Here is a 7,963-nt window from a genome sequence, read left to right as displayed (position 1 = left end):
GAGAAATCACCCCCCAGGGGTGATGGCCACGCTGCAATTTCCTCCCTTCTCCTCTTGAGATCTTGGGCACGTACACACATGTGCCCGGTGTGAGTTTAAATCACCAGGTCTGGGACTCGAACTGCAGTCAACTACATGGGAGTCCAACTATGTAGCCATTACGCCATCTGCTGGTCCTGTAATTAATACTTTTAACTTATCCATTCAGTGATTCAATAAGTGCTATGCTAGGCATGAGAAGGAATACTAAGGAATTACCACAAATATATTCTTTTTAAAAATAATTATTTTATTTAACTTTATTTATTTATTTATTCATTTGTTTATTTCAATTTGACCAGAGAGGGACAGAGTGAGAGAGAGAGAAAGTGAGAAAGCAAGCCACCAGGTCCGGGACTCAAACCGTGGTTGGCCATGTGGGAATCCAGTGCCTTTAATCACCACACCACCTGCCGGCCCCCACAAATATATTCTTGTTTGCAAGAAGTTTTGGGAAGGTGAGGTAACATGAAGCCCTGGGTAAGGGAGGAGCCATCTGTCTCCGAGAGTCCAGGAAGGTTTCCAGGAGTGAGGTTTGGGCTGAATTGTGAAGAATGGATAGACGTTCACAGGTAAACAAGTTGGGAAGGGTCTTCCATAAAGAAAATGGCATGCGTAAAGGTCTATAGACATGAACATTTCTGGAATAGGTGGAAATAGATGCACAGTGTAGCAGGTGTAGATATGAGCTGAGAGCAGACACAGTGTCAGGGGAAGATAACACTGGAAAAGTAATCAAAGACCAACTGGTTCATGCTGGCTGCTGTATTTTTATTTGGCAGACATAAAATGTCTACTATGTGCCAGGTATTGTTATAATCATTATACTAGTCCTAAGTCAGTCATAATAACCCAATTATTATTACCATGGAGGGGAAGCAAAGGCAGAGAGAGTTTGAGTGATTTGCCTAGGGTCACTCTACTGGTAAGTGACAGGGCTGAAATCTGAGCTCAGGCGTGTGAAAAGTGCATGCTGGGGCAAAGGTTGTCAGGCTTCTATTCATTTCTCAAATGTTTTTTAGGTGTCTGCTAGGCACTAGGAGTAAAATGGCTTACAGACCTTGAAGTGACTCTCATAGAGTTTAATGTCTATCCAGGAAGATGGACAATTAAATGATTAACTCAATAAAGTCATCTGGATGTTTTCACATTCCCTGCCCACATGCAGGATGGCCAAACCTGAGTGCTGGTATTGATGTCCAAGGGAGTAGGGCCAGCTCCAGGTCCCACAGACACCACATCTTTGGAATGATTTGGCATCTCATGAGGGTCTTGCTAGCTGAGATCTCAGTCAGTCTTCTGCCAGATAAACCAAGTGCCTTGGCATCACAGGGAGCCCCTGGCCCAGTACAGATGGCAAGTGCCCAGAAATACAGAGGCCAGTAAAGACTGCAGTAGGATGGAGCCAGCACTGCAGTGGGGCATGAACAGCAGTGTGGTCAGGGATACAATACTTAAACTAAGCCCCAGAAAATGACCTGAATTTTCCTGGCAGATAAGGAAGTGGAGCTAGAGTAGGGGAAGAAGGCATTCTGAGTAGAAGGGATGAGACCTAGGCTGTGTATCATTCAAGGAAGTTTGGTCCTTCTCATGGAAACAATGGGAAACTACTGCATAGTTTTTTGTTTTTTAAGTTATTTATTTAATTATTATTTTAATTTGCTATATGGCAAACGAGTTCACCAGAGCAAGAGAGAAAGAGAACATGAGTAAGCTGTTAGGTCTGGGACTTGAACCGCATGGGCCATGTGGGAGTCCACCTCGCCACCTGCTGGCCCCACTACTGCATGGTTTTGAACAAAGAAGTTATGTGATCCGATTTGCATTTCAGACAGATATCTTTGGTAGCTATTTTGGTAGGTTGATTAGAGAAGGACTATCTTAAAGGCCAGGAAATAGGTAATAATCAAGGTAATAGCAGTTGGCATACAGTAGAAGGGCTGGATTTAAGTAAGAAGCAGCATTGACAGGATGTGCCACCAACAGCGTAGACTGCTAGCCCTGTACCAATACCCAACCCCCTTCTTTTTATTATTTTTAAAATAAAATTTATTTATTTAGGATTAGCTCATGGCACGGTAGTTACGACAGCTGGGTCCCACAGGGCTAACCATGTGGTTTGAATTTCAGACCCAGCAGCTTGAAAAACATTCTGGGCATAAGTGTATGCATGCCCAAAATCCTGCCAGGAGGGAGAGAGAGAGGAGAAGGGATTGTGGTGTGACCACAGGAGAAGGATGAGTGGCATATCTTTTCAAAAAGTTTATTTACTTCTTTTGAGAGAAAGATAAAGAGATACAGAGACAGAGAGAGGCAGGCACTCCCAACAGGGTTCTCATGCCATGATTCACCCCCAGTCTCAGCCAGTCCAGATCACAGGTACATATATGTGCCCGTCATATACAGGGAGACCTTGGATTTGAACCTGGGGCCTTCCCATGTGGGCAATGCAAAGCATTATATTACTATACGGCACTGGACTGGCCTCTTCCATTTTTTTTAAAAATAATTATTTTGTTTAACTTTATTTATTATTATTATTATTTTCCAGTTTGACCAGAGACAGAGAGAGAGAGGGAAAATGAAAAAGAAAAAGCCTGGGACTTGAAACGTGTCAGCCATGTGGGAGTCCAGCACCTTTAACCACTACACCACCTGCTGGCCCCTCTTACTTTCTTTCTTTCTTAATAATGTTTTAGTTGGGTGCCAGCAGGTGGCATGGTTGTTAAGGGCGCTGGACTCCCACATGGCTGACCACAGTTCGAGGCCCGGACCTGGCAGCTTTGTTTTCTCACTTTCTCTCTCTCTCTCTCTCATTCTGTCCCTCTCTGGTCACATTAAGATAAATAAATAAAATAAAGTTAAATAAAAAATAATTATTTAGAAAAAGAATGTTTTAGCTAGGTGTGTGGCTAGAAACTATATGCCCCAGCCTTCCTTGCATATGGCCAAATTCTGAGCAGAAGTTAGTGGTATCCTTAAACAGGGAACTTGCAGTCCCCCTATCTCCCTTCCCAGTAGATGAGAATCAGATATAACGGTGAGTGCTGCCTGAGCTGTGCTGGACATACAAGTGGATGCTGCATGTTGAAGATGATGGAGATGCCACCTCAGTCCTGGGGTGTCTATTGTGGGGTTGTTGCTTAAGTCACTAAATTTTGGGGACTCTGTTATAGCAGCTTAGACTATATCCTAAGTGGCCATTTTTTGGCTATGGAAAATGAAGTGGGAAGCTCTCAGATAGGTGGTAATGCTGTTAGCTGGGCCAAGAGATTCAGGGAAGGGGTAAGCTTGGGCTGGGTGAGGTGCAGGGGAAGATGATTATTTCTGAATATGTTCAGTGTAAGATATCAGTCAACAGTGGTGTGCAGTAAACGTTTTAAAACCCAGCTCTTCAGGGAGGAGGAGCCCTGATCTGAAGCATTTGCCAATTTCCATGACGTAAATACTCCCACCGTGACTGATTTCAAGTTACAACTATCAACATGACTTCACTGAGCAAAGAATTGGGAAAAGAGATGTACTACGGGCTTTTGTGAGCTGGTATGACCTGGCACAAGCTGATGCCAACACATCACTGTCCATGAGCATCACATGGAGGTACTCTGTCTGCAGTTAGACTTCCACTGAGTTTGCACATGGGGAAAAGACATCTGGATGAGAGAGAGCTGTTTGACAGGTATGAGTAATTAGGGAGTAAGTAAAGTCACAGGAGTGGATGAAGTCACCAATGGATAACATGGAGAGTAGGAAGAGGAGGCTGATGGTGGGATTCTGGGAAAAACAACATTTGAAAAGTGCCCTGAGAAGAGGTCAAGGAGAAGACAGAAAAAGAATAGAGGAAGGAGGAAGTGTGGTGACCTATAAAAGCTACATTCTCCACACATGTTCCTGGGCTTCTGCCTTCTCAGAGCAGTTGGCCAACCCATTGTCAACCCCAACCTGTCTGCATCCTGCACCTCTCACTCTCCTCTTTTCCTTCCCATTATTATCTGAACAAGCATCACAAACTCCCGTCAAAACCCAAATGTCTTAACAGCCTGATACTGGCCCAGAAGTAAAATGTGATGCTCTGAGAGCCTGAACCATATGGGGAGGTATCAGGTTTGTGTCTGGAGAACTCCCAGGATATGCCCCTGATGTGGGGCTGGCTCAAGCTGGAGGTAGATCACAGTATCAAGACCTTGGTGGTGCTCTCTCTCTCTCTTGCTCCCAGAAGAAACAGAATTAACTTTAAACCCCCCAAATATCTTGATTTCACATTCTCTTCCCACTGCTGCCTTGCCTTTCTACATGCCCTACATCCTCTCCAAGTCGAGATTCTCAAAACTTTGGCCACTTTGGCTGTCTCCACTGTCTCACTTCTCACTCACCCACAGCCCACTGCAAACAAACTCCTGACCCTTGCATCCATTGCAAATGCTCTGAACTAAGTCACCAGTGGCTTCTCATTACTCGGTCCTATGCATACTCCTCAGTCCAGTCTTGCCTCATCTCTCTGCAGTATTCAATACAGTTTACCATTTATTTTTTGGAACACTCTTTTCTTCTGGACTCCAGAACTCTACATTTCCCTGATTTTCTTCTTAGCTCTCTGGCTTCCATTGGCAGCTTGTTTTCTGTCTGACCTCTAAATGTTGGAGTTCCACAAAGCTTGGTCTTAGGCCATCTTGTCTTTTCCCTGAATCTCCTTATGACTTCATCTGCTTGAATGTGCCACTCACTCTTGGGGCTCTAGTCCAAAATAGATTTCTCTGTGAAACCTCAGATTTGCTTCTATAGCCACCATAGAACATTTCTCCTGGACTTCGTATAGGCATCTGTCATAGTTTTAGAATGCCCCAATCTAAAACTATTTTGTTGTTGCGGTTTATAAGTCAGAGAGTGCATGTGCTCACCAGAGAGACAGAGAGACAGAAGAGAGGGAGAAAGCACCCCCCAGTGGGCATGGTCACAATCCCTTCTCCTTCATTTCTCATCCTGTTAAGACTTGGGGCACATATGCATACATGTTCAGCATGTTTTCCAAGGTGCTGGGATGGAATGTGAACCATATGATCTGCAACATGGAATCTGGTTCCTTTAACCAATAGGCCATGGGACTGGTCCTCAATCTAAAACTCTTGATCTTCCTTACCCAATTTACCCCTCTCAAATGTTCTGTTCTCAGTAACTGCCACCTCCGGACCACCACACCAAATGTTATTTCAATGCCCATCTATCATCAATCTCCTGTGTAGATTGTAAGCTCCCTATAGGCCAAGAGAGTGCACCTGTTATTCATGGTTCTATCCTCAGTACCTAGGACATTGCCTTGTATGTCACTAGGGCTCAATGAATATTAGCTGAATGAGTTAAAGCAGAGAAGCATATTTGCATAGAAACCAAAATGAGAGGAAGCAGCATTAGATGCCCTATAGAGATTGACAAGATTGGATTCTAGTCTTAGGTTACTAGTTTCCCAAGAGACTGTAGGGAAGCTACTCTGCCCATCTGTACATGAAAGAATTGAAGGAAATTATCCGGTCCCTTCCAAATTCAAATACCTAATTGAGAGACAGAAGAGAGGGAGAAAGCACCCCCCAGTGGGCATGGTCACAATCCCTTCTCCTTCATTTCTCATCCTGTTAAGACTTGGGGCACATATGCATACATGTTCAGCATGTTTTCCAAGGTGCTGGGATGGAATGTGAACCATATGATCTGCAACATGGAATCTGGTTCCTTTAACCAATAGGCCATGGGACTGGTCCTCAATCTAAAACTCTTGATCTTCCTTACCCAATTTACCCCTCTCAAATGTTCTGTTCTCAGTAACTGCCACCTCCGGACCACCACACCAAATGTTATTTCAATGCCCATCTATCATCAATCTCCTGTGTAGATTGTAAGCTCCCTATAGGCCAAGAGAGTGCACCTGTTATTCATGGTTCTATCCTCAGTACCTAGGACATTGCCTTGTATGTCACTAGGGCTCAATGAATATTAGCTGAATGAGTTAAAGCAGAGAAGCATATTTGCATAGAAACCAAAATGAGAGGAAGCAGCATTAGATGCCCTATAGAGATTGACAAGATTGGATTCTAGTCTTAGGTTACTAGTTTCCCAAGAGACTGTAGGGAAGCTACTCTGCCCATCTGTACATGAAAGAATTGAAGGAAATTATCCGGTCCCTTCCAAATTCAAATACCTAATTGAAATCTATTATCTAATTAATATTTTTTTCTTGCCAGGTGCATGCACTTGCCAAAGAGAGACAGAGAAAGAAAGTGAAAAAGCAACCCCTCCATGGGGGATAGTCACACCACAATCCCTTCTCCTCCATTTCTCCTTTCTTTTGGGATTTTGGGCATGCACACACACATACCCAGTGTGGTTTTCTCATTTTTTTTTTACATATATTACCTATTGCTAACATGTTGCAGAATTGCTAGGTGCAATAATTGGAATTTGTACATAACTGAGAAAGGTAATTTTTCTTTTATTTTCTTTAAAATATTGTTTTTGAAAAAAAAAAAAAAAAGGTTGTGGGATCAGCAGATAGCTTAATAGTTACCTCACTGGACTCCCATGTAGTTGACTGTGGTTTGAGTCCTGGACCTGGTGACTTAAAATTCATGCTGGTCACAGGTACATGTGTGCCCAAGATCCTTCTGAGAACTGAAAAGGGACTGTGGCGTGGCCATCCCCAGGGGCAGAGGTGATTTCTTGCTATTTGTTTCTTTTTCTCTCTCTCTCCAGTGAGCACAGCAAAAATCTCTAAAAAAAGAAAAAGAAAAAAAAATTGCAATGCCTCCCCCCCTTTATGACTGAGAGACAGAGAGGAAGAAAGCATCTTTGACAAAGTTCCTCACTCCTTGATCTCCTTTCCTCAGCTCTCCCACTTCTCAGAATCTTGGGTGTTTGTCCTTGTATTATCCCAGCATTTTTTTAGGCCTACCTGTTGATCCGAACCAGTGGTTGCTATATAGATAGCTTCCAGCATGCAGGACACTAGCATTACTTTTGCAACACAGTGGCTGAACCTGTAATGATTCTAACATGCTAAATGAGTAGTGTTTGGGTACTTTTAGATTAGAAGAGCTGAAAGCTATTTGACTTGAACTTTCCAAAGTGTTTTCATAATCCATGGGGAATCTCATAACAAGTCAAGAGACTTGCAGGGCAGATCACTGTCAACTCCCTCATTTAACATATATGAAAACTGAGGCCTGTACTTAACATTCTGATCCCTTTATAGGAATGGTCCATAAGGCGTTTCTTCAAGAGGCTAGTATTGGCCGGCTATGGCCTGGTGGTTAAGGTAGCCAGATCCCACATGACCCACCATGCTGTTGAAGTCCTGGACCCACCCACTCCTCACGCATGTAAGTGACCAAAATCTGTACATGGGAGGGCCAGGTGGTACGGTGGTTAAGGTGCAGGGCTCCCACATGGTCGACTGCAGTTCGAGTCCTGGACCTGGCAGCTTACTTTCTCACTTTCTCTGTCTTTCTCTGGTGAGTATACATGCCTTATAGAAAATTTAAAAGATAAATAAATAAATAAAAAAGTTTAAACTCTGTGGATAAATGCAGGGGTTAAGGTAAGGTGTGACCACACCCCGTTAGGGAGAGGCACTTTCTCCCTTCTGTCTTTATGGGAAATGCAAGTGCACTCTGATAAGTTAAAAAAAAAAAAAGGCTAGTATTAACATAATTATATTGTAAACTTGTTAAGGCTTCCTGGATTTGTACTGCAACTCTGCAGCCTTGGGCCTGTTTCCACTACTAGAAAATGCTAGTACTTACCAATATTGTGAGGATTAAGTAACATAAGTATGTAACTCCATAAATATGAATTGTTATTACAATGGCATGTGGCCTACAGGGGGTATAAAAAACCCCACAATGCAACTTCGGGGAACTCACGGTCAGGACGCTCT

The 7,963-nt window shown here is 43.3% G+C and overlaps 1 protein-coding gene across 1 annotated transcript in view; it reads right to left on the bottom strand.

Moving 5' to 3' along the window:
• Nucleotides 1-7,963, bottom strand: part of ACTL6B (actin like 6B) — a 27,927-nt gene that overhangs the window by 19,396 nt on the left and 568 nt on the right. The window lies entirely within an intron of this gene.

Source organism: Tupaia chinensis, unplaced genomic scaffold (assembly GCF_000334495.1).
Source record: "Tupaia chinensis unplaced genomic scaffold, TupChi_1.0 Scaffold000465_1, whole genome shotgun sequence".
In the NCBI taxonomy this organism is placed as follows: domain Eukaryota; kingdom Metazoa; phylum Chordata; class Mammalia; order Scandentia; family Tupaiidae; genus Tupaia; species Tupaia belangeri.
This window is presented reverse-complemented; position numbering and strand designations above follow the sequence as displayed.